The sequence below is a fragment of the Meriones unguiculatus genome, chromosome 12 (genome assembly GCF_030254825.1).
Source record: "Meriones unguiculatus strain TT.TT164.6M chromosome 12, Bangor_MerUng_6.1, whole genome shotgun sequence".
Classification (NCBI taxonomy): domain Eukaryota; kingdom Metazoa; phylum Chordata; class Mammalia; order Rodentia; family Muridae; genus Meriones; species Meriones unguiculatus.
The window spans coordinates 59,238,529-59,254,248 of NC_083360.1; positions in this window are offsets into that span (position 1 = coordinate 59,238,529).

Sequence of the window (15,720 nt, forward strand, 5' to 3'; positions counted from 1 at the left end):
GATGTATAGGAGGGACTACTTAAGATATACCCTTCTAGAAGATACAGTATCTAATTCCTCCAGGATTGAGTCATTTTTTATTGTAGTTTTGGACACCTTAATGTTTTCTCTCATCATTCTTCTCATCACCACCTCTGATAAAACACTTTTTAAATCTATATTTCTATGTGCTCTACATTTTATGAGAATATGCAGTTTTAATTCTTCAGGTTCTCCTTTAATTAAATTTTATTTCATATTAGTTACAGTTTACTCACTTTGTATCCCAGCTGTAGTCCCTTCCCTCCTCCCCTCCCAATCCCACTCTTCCTCCCACACCTCCTTCTATTCCCTTCTCCAAGTCCACTGATAGGGGAGTTCCTCCTCCCCTTACATCTGACCCTAGATTATCTGGTCTCATCAGAAATGGCTGCATTGTCTTCCTCTGTGGCCTGGCAAAGCTGCTCCTTCATCCAGGGAGGCAGTCAAAGAGCTAGCCACTGAGTTCATGTCAGAGACAGTTCCTGTTCCCCTTACGAGTGTACCCACTTGGATATTGAGCTTCAATGGGCTACATCTGAGCAGGGGTTCTAGGTTATATCCATGAATGTTCCTTGCTTAGAGTATCAGTCTCAGAAAAGACCCCTGTGCACAGATATTTTGGTTCTATTACTATCCTTGTGAAGTTCCTGTCCTCTCCAGGTCTTACATCTTCGCCTTCTTTCCTAAGATTCCTTGCACTCTACACAAAGTTTTTTTATGAGTCTCAGCATCTGCTTTGGCACAATTCTAGTCTTTCAGAGGCCCTTTGTCGTTGGCTCCTGTCCTATTTCCTGTTTTCTCCTTCTTCCAATGTCCTTCCTGTTTACCTTTCTGAGTGAGTATTGATCATCTTACCCAGGGTCCTCCTTCTAGCTCACCTTCTTTAAGTGAGGTTTATTCTGTATTATATGTCTACTATCCACTTATAAGTGAGTATATACCATGTGTGTCTTTCTGCTTTGGGATACCTTACACAGGATGAACTTTTCTAGAGATCCCACCATTTGCCTGCAAATTTAATGATCTTCTTGTCTTTCGTTGCTGAGGAGTATTCCATTGTGTAAATGTACCACAATTTCTGTATCCATTTCCCCATTGAGGGACATCTGGGTTGTTTCCAGGTTCTGGCTATTATGAATAAAGCTGCTATGAACATGGTTGAACAAATGTCTTTGTTGTGTACTTGAGCACAATTTGGATATATGCCTAGGAGCATTGTAGCTGTATCTTAAGGAAGCACTATTTCTAATTGTCTAAGAAAGCACCAGATTTATTTCCAAAGTGGTTGTACAAGTTCTCCTGTATACCCAATAGCCTAGTATCTCTCCAGCTCTAATGTATTGTCAGAACTACAAAGATATGCTTTTAAAATGCCAAGACAAGTCATTTTTATGTATCATATTTTATGATAGGTTTAAATCAATTTTTAAAATCTATATTCTTCCTTTGGAATATAACAAGGTTATCCCATATCCTGCATAGCAAAACTGTGATCAATATTGGAGTGGTTTCTAAAATGTTAAGTACAGGTGCTTCTAAGGTAAACTATTGTATGTCCTTTATAAATTTGTCTATAATTGGATTGCTGGAATATACAATTGTGGTTTTTTTGTTTTGTTTTTTTTTTTTTTACTTTTTGTAAGAACCAGTATATTGGTGTCTATAATGGCTGTATCAATTTACAGTAATAACCTCAATATTTTAGCATGCCTTTTTCTTGACATGCTGACCAACATATCTTACCTTTTCACTGTTTGTGATAGACATTAATATGTGAGGGATTCTCTTTTGCCATTTTGATTGACATCTTCCTGAAGTCTATTTATAATCACCACCTCTTCAAGAATCTAGTCATCAAATTTGGAAGTTTATATTTCTTTAGAAAATTCCCATCATTCTCTGGGCTGATATAATTTTAATTGCACAGTATATAATTTTGTTATTAGTTCAGGAATTCCTAATATATCATGAAATAAAATTCTTACAAAATATATAATTTACAAATATGGTTTTTCCATTGCTGGATGGTAGAGGGTACACATGCCTTTAATCCCAGCAAAAGTATGGTTTTTCTATATATGTATCTTTTATTCACCTGGTGTAATTATTTCAAAGAATAACTAATGAATACATTTGCACTTTCTAGTTCTTTATTAACTCTCTCTGCCTGGTTCAACACAGCTTTTCTGACCCAAACTCCTCTCCACACTGAATGATTCAATTTGGCTTCTCTTAGTTTCTCACTGCAGTGCCTGCTCCTTAAACTCTACAAACTGAACTGTACCAAACTGATTATCTATTGCATTCAGGTGACTCCTCACTTCAGCTCCACTGCAATGAACTGATTGACGTGCCTGTATTTTACTGTTCTGTTATATTCTGAACTCAACTATCTTCTCTACTGAACTGTCTAATGTCCTAAACTCTACTATTTTCTCTACTGTACTGTCTTCTCTACTGAACTCTCTACCTTATTGTACTATCTTCTTTACTCTCTCTACTGTATCCTACTCTACTCTCTCAACTGTACTGCACCACTATTAAGTAGCTTTTCTTTCCTGTTCTCGTGAGAGTTGGGCTTGTCCTTTTTTTGACTCATTCTGTCAGATCTATCTCTGATTCATCACTTTTTCTGCTCCTCAATTAGATGGCACTTTCAGACTTGGGTGCTTATTTCTAGATACTAACTTTAAACTCATTGTTTAGGACTAAAGGTGTGTATTAAGAGAATGTCTGTATTAAACCCAAGTGATTAAGGGTGTGTAGTATGTCTGTATTCTAGCCAGATGACACAGACCTAGAAGGTCTTTGGATGTGATCCCTTGCCAGAGCAGACATGTCACTGAATTAAAATTCCTCAACATTTTTTTCATCCACTGAAAGGTTGCCAATGCATCAGTATATAGCTTATTACTTGTGCATGTATGGGAAGCAGTAATTGCACTCAGAGAATTATCAATAACATTAAAACAGAGGCCATGTAGTTCTTTCTAGTGGTGCGGTACTGTGAGACATCCATCTTCCATATTTTCATGTCTCTTAGTGTACTTTGGGGCTGTCTTTTTTGGCACCATATTACTGAGGAATCATGGCTGAAACTTTCATATCACTTTAGAACACATAGTCTTACAGCAGCTATTCTGGTTCTCTGGCTCTTAAAATTTATACTGTCCATCCTGCAAGATGTTTCTTGAGCCTTTGGTACAGGAGATAGCAAAAGTGTCGCAGGATATTTGATCCTTTTGTAAAACCCAAAATTGTAAAGTGTAAAACCATGTTTTTGTTTGGTGTGGTTGATCCCTATCACGTGTCTTTAATCCAAGAACTTTCTGTTTATTGTAAACAAGTGATTATGTTGTGGTTCAGCCAGCCTTAGCAAACACCTTTAATTCAAGATCGTTCTATACACTGGATATAATAAAGTTAGGCCTAGATCAAGAGGCAGAGCAAGAAGCCAGCTGACATGGATTGAAAACTAGGAGGGACATTGAGTTGAGGAGTATCTAAAGCAGCGTGAAAAAGTAGAAAAAGCTTTTAGCTCAAGCTCTGGATTTAGATTAAGCTTCAGCTCCTCAGCTCCCTGGATTTTTGGGCTTTGATCTAGCAAGTCTTCAGACTTGGGTTTTTGGGCCTTTTACTCCCAGGCCTTCAGTTGAGCTAGATCCTTTCCAGTCTTTTTTCATCAGTCCCTGAGCTGAGAAGGAAGGTCAGCTGGGTGCTTTCTCTGCCTATCCACGCTAGCAGGTTTTCACTCCAGCATCCTGCTCTTGAGTCTTTATTGGTAAAATAGAAAGGTTGGAATTTTCATTTTTATAAAACACACACAAGTATTATTCAGGGATAAGGGCCTAATTGATTATCCAGTACAATACTAAGTGGTCAGCCATGAAACCATGTACAAAAAAACAGACTAAATAAATTGAGGAGGATATATTTCTATATTTATATATCTCTCTTTGTGTGTGTGTGTGTGTGCGTGTGTGTGTGTGTCCATAACAAGAACAAAGAGAAAGAGGACATGATGTCAAGATAAGTGGAAGGGGATTACAAGAGAGGAGTTGGAAGGAGAAAATGAGTGGAAATAATTATATTTTAACTTGAAGACATTTAAAGATCATTAAGTTTTGAGGTATATGGGGTCGCAGGTACTAGCAACAGTTAGAAGGGCTGCTGAAATGTATGAAACTTTCAAAGAACAAAAATGTTATTAAAATTCAATTTATCTGTAGTTATCTTAAATGTTATTGAATTGTTTTACAGCAGAAGTAGTCAAGCATTACCACAAGTTTAGTTGCAATTTTATTACTACTATGTATGTATAAAATTATTAAGCATCATGACATTTCTATAAAATCAATTTTTTATAATCACACAAAGAACTAATAACACAATTTATTTTCATGTTCATATTTAAAGGAACTAGTGCTTTGACAATGTTCCTTGCAAATGATGATTCTATATGTTATGTGACTTCAAATTCATTATAAAACCATGGAGTTTTAGAAATACTGTTATTTTTTTCTTTGAAGTGGCTATTTTTCCAGTAGATTGGATTTTGAATTTTCAGGAAAATTGTACTTTGAAAGAAAATTCCAATATCCAGAAAATTACATACTACATATGAGACATTTATGATTAGGAACCTAGTGTTGTGTGAGTCAAGATTAGAAATAATCTTTTATTTGAACAAAAATAGTCTTTTTCAAGTATGTTTAATGCAAGAAAAATGAAACTTTTCCATCAGAAGAAAACAAAAGCAAAAAAAGCATATGTATGCTAAATAAAGTTTTAAATATTTATATCTATTTCCATGAGATTTAGAACACTTCAAAACATTGACTTCCCAGTTTTCAAGTTGCATGATGTGTAAACTAATATGAGCAGATATTTATCACTTGAGCACAGTCACTTTAACACTTCAATAATCTTCTATTGTGATACCATGAAAATAGATTTACAGCACACTTAATGACATAATGCAGCATATGTAAAAATTATGTAAATCCAAGCTGTCCTTACCAATCAGAAGAGCTGAAGTTGCATAATATGTAGTGTTATGTCTTACTCCTTGAACAGCTACTGAAGCACAGTAAAAAAATTACTGTGGGTTGAACAAGTATAGAAATTTTTAAAAATTATAAATAAGAGACAATTAAAGGAAATAGACTAATGCCCTATAAAAATAGGAAATATGTTTTTTCTATCAAAGTATATTTATCCTGTCTCATTTCTTGAGCAACATCTTATATTTAGGTCATTTTCGAAAAGATGAGCCAGTTGGCCCTCTGTGGTATGTCTGACTATCATAGGCACGATGAATTCTCTCATTAATCATAAGCCTTGGTGAGCATGTTGAGCTTGTGATACAAGCTCTGCAATTCAGAAAACTTATATACTTTTAGCATTCCATTTTAATGACTGCCCTATACCATATAATAAAGTTCATGATCTCTGAGATTGCTAGAAGTTCTAAACTCACTTACATTTTTTTAATTTGAGAAACTCAAAATAGCAAACATAATATACAGTGGGGCACTAAGTTTGAATCTTGGTGAAAGTGAGTCAAGTAAAAAATTTCAGAGTCATGGCAGTTTTTCCAGTAGGAGAACTTTTTATTTTTTATTTTATTTTTTTTTATTTTTTTTATTTTTTATTTTTATCAGTTACATTTTATTAACTCTGTATCCCAGCCGTGTCCCAATCCCTCATTCCCTCCCAGTCCCTCCTTCCCTCCCTCATCTCCACAGTGCCCCTTTCCAAGTCCACTGATAGGGAGGACCTCCTCCCCATTCATCTGATCCTGTTTTATCAGGTATCTTCAGGACTGGCTGCAAAGCCCTCCTCTGTGGCCTAACAGGACTGCTCCTCCCTTCGGGGGTGGGGAGACCAAAGAGCCAGTCATTGAGTTCCTGTTAGAAATAGTCCCTGTTCCCCTCACTTTGGGAAACCAATTGGTTACTGAGCTACCACAGGCTACATCTGAGTGGAGGTTCTAGGTTATATCCATACATGGTCCTTGGTTGAATGTCAGTCTCAGAAAAGACCCTGTGCCCAGATATATTTGGTCCTTGTGGAGCTCCTATCCTTTCCCCATCAGACTAACTCCCCTTCTTTCTTATGATTATACAATACAGTTTAATGCAACCTTCACTTCTTGTAATGTTGTCAAGCAATTCACTGAGCTTCATATAAATTTCTAATACACTTGGTGGCTTTATTTATTTGTTTGTTTATTAATTTATTTATTTATTACTTCTGGGAAGCTGTTCTCTCATGAATTCAGCTAAAACTGAAATTAAGAATCAAATTCATTGATCATGAAGAACCTGCTGTCTTTGTGTTGCTTATCAAATCCCTTTTATTGACTGCAGAATCTCCTGCCCCCTGAAATCTGTTCTGGGAAATGCTATTACAAATAGAGGATAAACACTACTGTGTACAGGGCTGTAAGTTCTGATTGCTGCCTGCATTGTTCCTTTGTAGTTGAGCAAATCACAACTCTGGTTATAAATTCAAAATGCATGAAGGAAAATATTAGTATGGACTGAGTTTGAATGATGAAAGACTTTTAGAAGACTCTCGAGAAGTGAAAGACATTAGTGAACCTTAGTGGGAAAGGGCATTTGTGCAGTAGTTATTTGAATTCAAAGGTAGGCTTGTTTTGGAAAAGGGGAATCATCAATCCACCCTTCTATCTTCCTACCTACAGTGAAACAAATTTTATGAATTCATAAAACCTACTGATTCAAAGTCTTTTGCTAACAATGAAGTAGTGGCAATTTACAAAACTGTCATACATAAGTTTCAGAAATAAATGCTGATAAAATATATAATATACTGATATTTTGCTGCATTAGAGCTATAAAATTATGTTTAGATGTACTTTATAAAATTAAAATGGATAATGTATTATTATAATTTATTTTGTGTCCATTGTTTAATCATTAAAATTTTATAAACATTATGTTTTATATGTTTACTGTGAGATATACTTTAGATTTTAGAAAATGTTTTATTTGATTTAACGCCCATTCCAAGAAGGACAGACTAAATCTTATAAAGAATTTGTGCCTATGGAGGCCCTAAGCTCCTTAATATACTTATATGTAAATAGTGTAATAAAAGTAGACTACTACAGAAAAGCAAAACCAACCAAATAGAGAGAATCTATTAGTATAATTTTACTAAATAGGCACAGTATTAAATTGCCTTCTAAAAACAAATCTCTATGTCTATCAATTAGTGAAGTTCTTAGTTATGATTAAATAAGCACTAGACAATATTTATTGAAGATAGAACTCATCAAAATACAAAGATTAAATGTCTTTAGAGTGTTTTCCCATAACTTGAGACATCTGTATAATATTCTCTACCCGTAAAGCTAAAAGGAAGTTCATTAAAGTGGGGGAAGAAAATTTGTAAGAGCCAGAGGCTAGAGAGGACTTGGAAAAAACTGTGTTCTCTCAACTTACAGGAATATTGCACTCATGAATTTGTAGCATCTGTAGTGGTCTGCTAAGACCTGCACAAGGTCTATCCAATTACCCTTCCAGCATGTAGGGGATGGGTACACATGAGCCATAAAGAAAACCTAAGGAAAGAATGAGAGTTAATGGCTGCTAGGGGGAAGACAATGAGATTTCTTTATGATTGTAGACCCTGATACATTGACTATAATGTGTGATAGTGGGTAACTTTATACCCATGCACATAAGGACAGCACTAATTAGAAAAACTAAGATGTGGTAGAGATGAATCTAAAAGATTTAGAAAAAAAAATCTACGAGGTAGTGAATATGAAACCAACATCTTCATATGCTAAATTCTCAAAGAATATATAAAATCGTGTATTAAAAGGGAGATCACTTTGCTGAAGGTGTTTATCAGCTGTAGGAGTTCCCTGGTAGAGTTTTTGGGGTCACTCACGTATACTATCATATCATCTGCAAATAGTGATAATTTGACTTCTTCCTTTCCAATTTGTATCCCCTTGATCGCCTTCAACTGTCTTATTGCTCTAGCAAGGACTTCCAGCACTATGTTGAAGAGATATGGAGAGAGTGGGCAGCCTTGCCTTGTCCCTGATTTCAGTGGGATTGCTTTAAGTTTCTCTCTGTTCAGTTTGATGTTGGCTATAGGCTTGCTGTATATCGCCTTTACTATGTTTAGATATGTGCCTTGTATCCCTGATCTCTCCAATACTTTGAACATGAATGGATGTTGGATTTTGTCAAAGGCTTTTTCAGCATCTAGGGAGATTATCATGTTGTTTTTTTCTTTCAGTTTGTTAATATGGTGGATCACATTGATGGATTTCCATATATTGAACCACCCCTGCATACCTGGGATGAAGCCTACTTGGTCATAGTGGGTAATAAAAAGGCTTTCCCTGGTACAAGCTCAGAGTAAAGACAACATTTTCCCTTGGTCCAAGATTAGCTAATTAACTTCCTCCCCATTCTTGCTGTGTATCATAATTGTGCTAAGGTTCAGGGCTGACCCTTGTGCATCTCCAGCAGAGTAAATGACTGTCACCATCCAGGATTTTCTATATGAGTGTCTGTCCTTTCTGAAGGCCCATTGCCCAAGGCAGGGAAATTCCAGTGCAGTCCAGTTTTGGCACCCTTGGAGCTTCTTTCTAGGAGTCAAAACATATATTTTTACAGTTTTAATGGTGGTATTACTATAACCAATTCTGATTTGTATATATAAAAGTTATTTGATTTTTTATCACATTTATAAGCATGAAATAAATGTGTTAGTAACTACATAGGTAATATTTTCAGGACAACAGCTTGTGTACATGCAAGTAGATTTTGACAATGCAGAGGCAAGCAGAAACTGCAAATATCTGCACATCACATTGTTCATTATCACTGATGGAGTCTAAAGTATATTATACATAACTGTATATCAGAAAACATCCAGCACCGTTGACAGGGCAGGAGGCTCAATAGAAAAATTTCCCTCCTCTAGCCTATCCTAACAATTAGAACTACCCCACAGCAATGGTCATAAGAAGCATTTGGTTTTGACTAAATTAAAGTTAATACAATCTCAGAGACAGGCCCTGTTCCCCTTACTAGGATACCCACTTAGACACTGAACTGCCATGCATTACATCTGAGCAGGGTTTCTAGGTTATCTTCATGCATGGTCGTTGGTTGGAGTATCAGCCTCAGACCCTGGGGCCCAGAGTTATTGGTTCTGTTGTTGTCCTTGTGGAGCTTCTGTTTCCTCCAGGTGTTTCTATCTCCCCCTTCTTACATAACATTCCCCGCACTCTGCCCAAAGTTTGACTATGAGTCTCAGCATCTGATTTGATACCCTGCTGGGTAGAGTCTTTCAGAGGCCCTCTGTGGTAGTCTCCTGTCCTGTTTCATGTTTTCTCCCTCTTCAGATGTCCATCCTGTCTACCTTTCTGAGTGAGGATTAATCATCTTACTCAGAGTCCTCTTTCTTGATTTTTGCTAGATGAGAACACAAACATCAGAGTTTCAGGAGGTATCAGAACTGAAGGGAGTTACTAAAGTTGGACTTCTAGGCCAAGCATGGGTATCCCTTCAAGCCCCTTGTACAGCACTAAGCTGTTAGTTTCTGGAGGCAAGAATACACCTGAACACCACCTGTATAAATGCCACATTTCCAGGTACCCTAGGTATCCTCTCTCTGGAACAAAGCCTGCATGATGGTCTCATATGTCTGCATATGTCCATGAAGATCATGACTTACCTTTGAGAAAACACTACTGACATAGTAAGTTATAATAAATTACTTATTATTATATTACAAAATATTAATAGCAGGCTTGAAAATAGGAAGCTTTTCCAAATATAATTTAATACCAGAACAATGGGGAGAAAATATTATTAAAATTAAAAAATTTCTAATACCCAACCTATAAGTCAATCACAATGGTCAACAATGAAAACAAATTAATTGATGGAAAAAAAATCAGATTAGCTTAAGTCCTCCAGTTTAGAAAAATAAATAAGAAAAATGAAACATCTCAAAAATTGAATAAATGCTAAACTGGCAGAAAAACAGTTAAAACCAGTGTAGTATAAAGTTTTTGACATTTTTAAAAGAAAAGATGGGAATTACGCAAAGGTAAATTAATACACAAAAGGTCTAACTGAAATTTCTTGATAAAAGATTTGCTAAGTGAGCATAATAGGATCCAGGTACATAAAATAACTATAAGTAAAAATATACAAACTGAAACAATTAAATGAGCTTTGTAACATGGTTATATAATTTTATTTAAATTTAGAGAAAACTAAAATCCCAGCCAGCTTTGGAGGAACATCAAGCTTTTTAACATGTGAAAGTGCAATCTTAGAAAAGAAGAGTGGATGCCAGAAAATAATACAAAGAACAATGACCTGAAAAATTTTTTTTTTATTTTAATGGAAACCAAGAAAACAGATTAGATAAATATCAAGAACTCTAAGCAAGAAAATATGCATTTGCTGATTTGCTGTTAGTATAGAAGAACAGAATCACAAACACATAATATAGTTTCATATTTACATTTCAGATTAATTTTCCCTGGAATTTAAATATACATTTGGATCATGAATTCCTATGTATAACTGAAGTTGAAAAAAAGAACTTCTTTGAAGGAGAATGGAGAAATAATAGGCCTATAATGGTTTTGTGGAATAGTTTCAAATATCATGCCTTAATGAAGGAACTGGACCAAAAAAGAGATAAAGGACTTGAACCAAAGTCAACACTTTTATGTGGGTAAGATTTAATAAAATATTCCTGTCCAAAGTTTGGTTCAGTTGGTCATGTTCTGAAAATAGGCTATGCCTGAATATATTGGTACCAACCAAGGACTGGAGTCTATTCCTAGTTCAGAGTAGTCCCTATGTGTTCTTTGTCCCTACACTAAGAAGAAATGAATCAAACTACTACACTGTTTAGGGCATGTGCCTCAGGTGTATCAACCAGTACATGCAAGCATCTGGTTCCAGTGTAGCAATGTGTATGGTATCCATTTTCAAGAACTGTTGCTTTATTAAATATATGGTATTGTAGAACACCATTCCTTGAGAGAAAATTTCTACTTAGTTCACAGACAAACTGATGATAGACCAAATTAAGGATAGTACTAAAGTCTATGTTGGTGAACCAATGAAAATTTTATCAGGATTACTTACAAGCATACTGGTGAGGGTTAAGCCCAGGAACAGAAATGACTCAGACAGCTGCCTCACCAAAGCCCACCAGAACACAAATGCTGGAGACCCTGAGCCCAGCAAATAGCCTGAGAGAAGATCCACAGAGAAGTGTTCTTTGTAGGTAGTTTAGTAGGCATGAGGCTCTTGCAGTCGGTCAGCTCAGTCTATTTGAGTGTGACTCTTAGCAGTCTTTACTATTTATACACTTTTGAGGAGGAAGGAGCCTAGTGAATCTAGTTATTTTCAGGGACTTCCTACAGCTATCTTGAATTGTTTACTTCCTGTCTTAAGAAACTGTCCTGCACCATGTAATGTTTCACTTCCCCTTTTTTTCATCTCTCTGTAACATCCTGTTTCTTGCTGAGCTGCACTGCAAGAAGGAAGTTTTTTTTTAATTTTTATTTTTTATATTAATTACAGTTTAGTCTCTTTGTATCCCAGCTGTAACCACATCCCTTCTCCCCTCCCAATCGCACCCTCCTTCTCTCATCTCCTAGCATGCCCCTCTCCAAGTCCACAGATAGGGGAAGTCCTTCTCCCTTTCCATCTGACCCTAGCTTATCCAGTCTTATCAGAACTGGCTACATTGTCCTCCTCTGTGGCCTGGCAAGGTTGCTCCCTCATCCAGGGGAGGCTGACAAAGAGCTAGCCACTAAGTTTATGTCAGAGACATTCCCTGTTCCCCTTACTAGTGTACCAGCTTGGATACTGAGCTGTCACGGGCTACATCTGAGCAAGGGATCTAGGTTATATCCATGAATGGTCCTTGGTTGGAGTATTAGTCTCAGAAACTACCCCTGTCCCCAGATATTTTGGTTTTGTTGCTATTCTTGTGAAGCTCCTGTACTCTTTAGGTCTTACTATCTCCCCCTTCTTTCATAAGATTCTCTGCACTCTGTCCAAAGTATGGCTATGAATCTCATTATATGCTTTTATACAATGCTGGGTAGAGTCTTTTAAAGGCCCTCAGTGGTAAGCTCCTATCCTGTTTCCTGTTTTCTCCTTCTTCCAATGTCTGTCCTGTTTATTTGTTTGTTTGTTTTTAATTTTGAAAGTTTTTTTTTTAAATCACTGCAGATATATCCATTGGGGTGTTTGTTGACAACTGTTATAGGAAGAAATAATTGTTTTTGGCTTCCACAAGTGAAGAATGTCTTTGACTACAGATTTCTAACACGCAGTGGAATATTAGTACATTTTTTATTTATTATTACTGATTACATTTTACTAACTCTGTATCCCAGCTGTATCCCTCTCCTTCATTCCCTCCCAACCTCACCCTCCCTCCCTCATCTCCTCCCTGCCCCTTTCCAAGTCTACTGATTGGGGAGGACCTCCTCCACTTGCATTTGACCCTTTTTGATCAGGTATCTTTGGGACTGGCTGCAAAGTCCTCCTCTATGGTATAGCAGGACGGCTCCTCCCTTGGGGTGTGGGGAGGTCAAAGAGCCAGCCATTGAGTTCATGTCAGGCATAGTCCCTGTTCCCCTTACTATGGGAAACCAAATGGTTACTGAGCTACCACTGACTACATCCCAGAAGAGGTTATATGTTATATCCATACATGGTGCTTGGTTGGAGAAACAGTCTCATATGAGACCCCTGTGCCCAGATATATTTGGTCCTTGTGGAGCTCCTATCCTTTCCATGTCATACTAACTCCTCCTTCTTTCATATGATTACCTGCACTCTGCCCAAGGTTTGGTTATGAATCTTAGTATCTGCTTTAATACTCTGCTAGGTAGAGTCTTTCAGGGGCCCTCTGTGGTAGGCTCCTGGCCTGTTATTTGTTTGCTCCTACATCCAATGCACTTCCCATTTGTCTTTCTAAGTGAGGATTGATCATCTTACCCCGTGTCCTCTTTCTTGTTTATCATCGTTAGGTATATAGATTTCATTATGTTTATCATATCTTATAGGTCTATATAAGTGAGTATATACCATGTGTGCCTTTCTCCTTCTGGGATACTTAACTTAGAATGATCTTTACCAGATCCTAACATTTGCCTGCAAATTTCATGATTTCCTGTAGTATTCCATTGTGTAAAAATACCACAATTTCCGTATCCATTCCTCCGTTGATGGACATCTATGTTGTTTCCAGGTTCTGGCTATTACAAATAAAGCTGCTACAAATATTGTTGAGCAAATGTATTTGTAGTATACTTGAGCAAATTTTGGGTATATGCCTAGGAGTGGTATAGTTGGGTTTTGAGGAAGCACTATTCTTAATTGTCTGAGAAAGCACCAGATTGATTTCCAAAGTGGTTACATAAGTTTGCATTCCTACCAGCAATGGAGGAGGGTTCCCCTTTCTCCATAACATCTCCAGCATATGTTGCCATTTGAGTTTTTTATTTTAGCCATTTTGGTGGGTGTAAGGTGAAATCTCAGGGTCATTTTGATTTGTATCTCCCTGATGGCTAAGGATGTTGAGCATCTCTTTAAATGTTTCTCTGCCATTCTATATTCCTCTGCAGAGAATTCTCTCTTTAGCTCCATACCCCATTTTTTAATTGGATTACTTGATTGATTGCTTTTTAACTTCTTTAGTTCTTTATATATGCTGGATATCAACACTCTGTCAGATATAGGGTTGGTGAGGATCCTTTCCCAGTCTATAGGCTGTCGTTTTGTTCTGATGACACTGTGTTTTGCTTTACAGAAGCTTTTCAGTTTCATGAGGTCCCATTTATTGATGGTTGCTCTTAAAGCCTGTGCTGTTGGTGTTCTGTTCAGGAAGTTGTCTCCTGTGCCAATGAGTTCTACACTCTTCCCCACTTTTTCTTCTAACCAATTTAGAGTATTTGGTTTTATTTTTAGGTCTTGAGGAAAACAACAATACAAAGAAACTCTCAGTCACATTTCAGTATTTTCTCTGAGGCTGAAGTTATAGGAATTTCCTGATGCTTAGGCCATTTTGTCTAGGTGGCCTGTGAAAACCTTTGCTGCTTTTGAGCAGGCACCCTTCTTTATTTGGCAGGACTCATTTATTCATGTCGTTTATGGTGACATTTTCATAAAGTAACTTGGATAATGATATGTCTCTAGGATGCATCTGCCTTAGCCCCACAGTTGTCTTTCTGTTTGCCCTAGTAGTAACTCAATTAGAAAGAAATGTTGACAAAAATAAAGGACTAATTCTTTACTGGTAGATAAAGTTATTTTTGTAGACTTATCCTGGGAGAATACTAACACAGTATCTGTATGAAGAGATGTGTAATTTAGCTAAGCTGTTTCTCTCATAAAAATAAATGAATATGTAAGTTGAAAAGAAAATGACAACACAATAAATAACTCTAAGGATGGTGACCTCAACCTGAGTCACTCATGGTAAAACATTATGCCTTATGTTGAATCCTTCAACTCCATCAATATTTCTACAACAGTGTGATCTGAAGGGAAAAAAAAGTAATTTATAAAATATAGAGGACACCTAGAAACATTGAATTTTGCTTGAAAAGAAAATTTAAGAAACATTAAAGTATTATTACAAAATATTTTAAATTTATGCCATAGCTTTGTGATCAATCAACAAAAAGATAAATAAAAATTCTGTTGCCCATTTATTAGATAACAGGTTGTGTTTATACTTCCAATCATCACTTTATTAAAAAAAATCTCATAGCTGGAAACATAGCTGAAAAGTCCAAAGGACTTACTGCTCTTTCAGGGGAACCTGATTTTCATTTTCAGCACCCACATGTCCATCTTTAACTCCAATCCCAGGAATTTTGATCCCATCTTTTTACCTCTGTAGGCACCTGAGCATGTGAGGTACACATGTAAATACTAAACACTGATACATATAAAATGAAATTAAATCACTCTTTTAAATTCACCTATTCATAAGAAAAACAACACATAATTTCTAGATGAAATATTTTCTTCCATCATTTCCTATAACATACACATTTTACTTCATTTGCTATAATTAAATTACTCTACATTTTAAACCTGAAGAAAATAAACTGTTTTCATAATAATACAACTAATGAACAAGGGTGAAAATTGAGTTTTTCAGCTTTCTAAAAAAATAACATCAGCATCTTAAATTATTGATTTTACTATAAACATAAGATCAGAGAAATATTAAATTAAATATTGAATAAATTAATTTTATTTTAATTTGTTTTCATATGAAAGATAAATTATAATAACTCAATAACCCTAGAGAATTCCTATAATACTGGATGAATATGATGGTCCTTATAAACTTTGACTAAAATAACATTATACAATTAAATAAATCTTAAGCTACTTATAAAAAATTATAATGTTTCTACAAAACATAATTCTGGGACATCTAATCTGTGACTATTAGTGACATTATTAACAAATATGATCAGAAAATTGTTATAAAATTGTGACCTTATTTTTTCAAAGTACAATTTTCTTCAGTTGGTTTAATCTGTGTAAGTAATGAACACAACAGATGGCTATGATTTGAGGGCAAGGAAGAAACTCCTACTGAATGCTCCCAGGAGATACTTTCAACGAAAGATTGGAA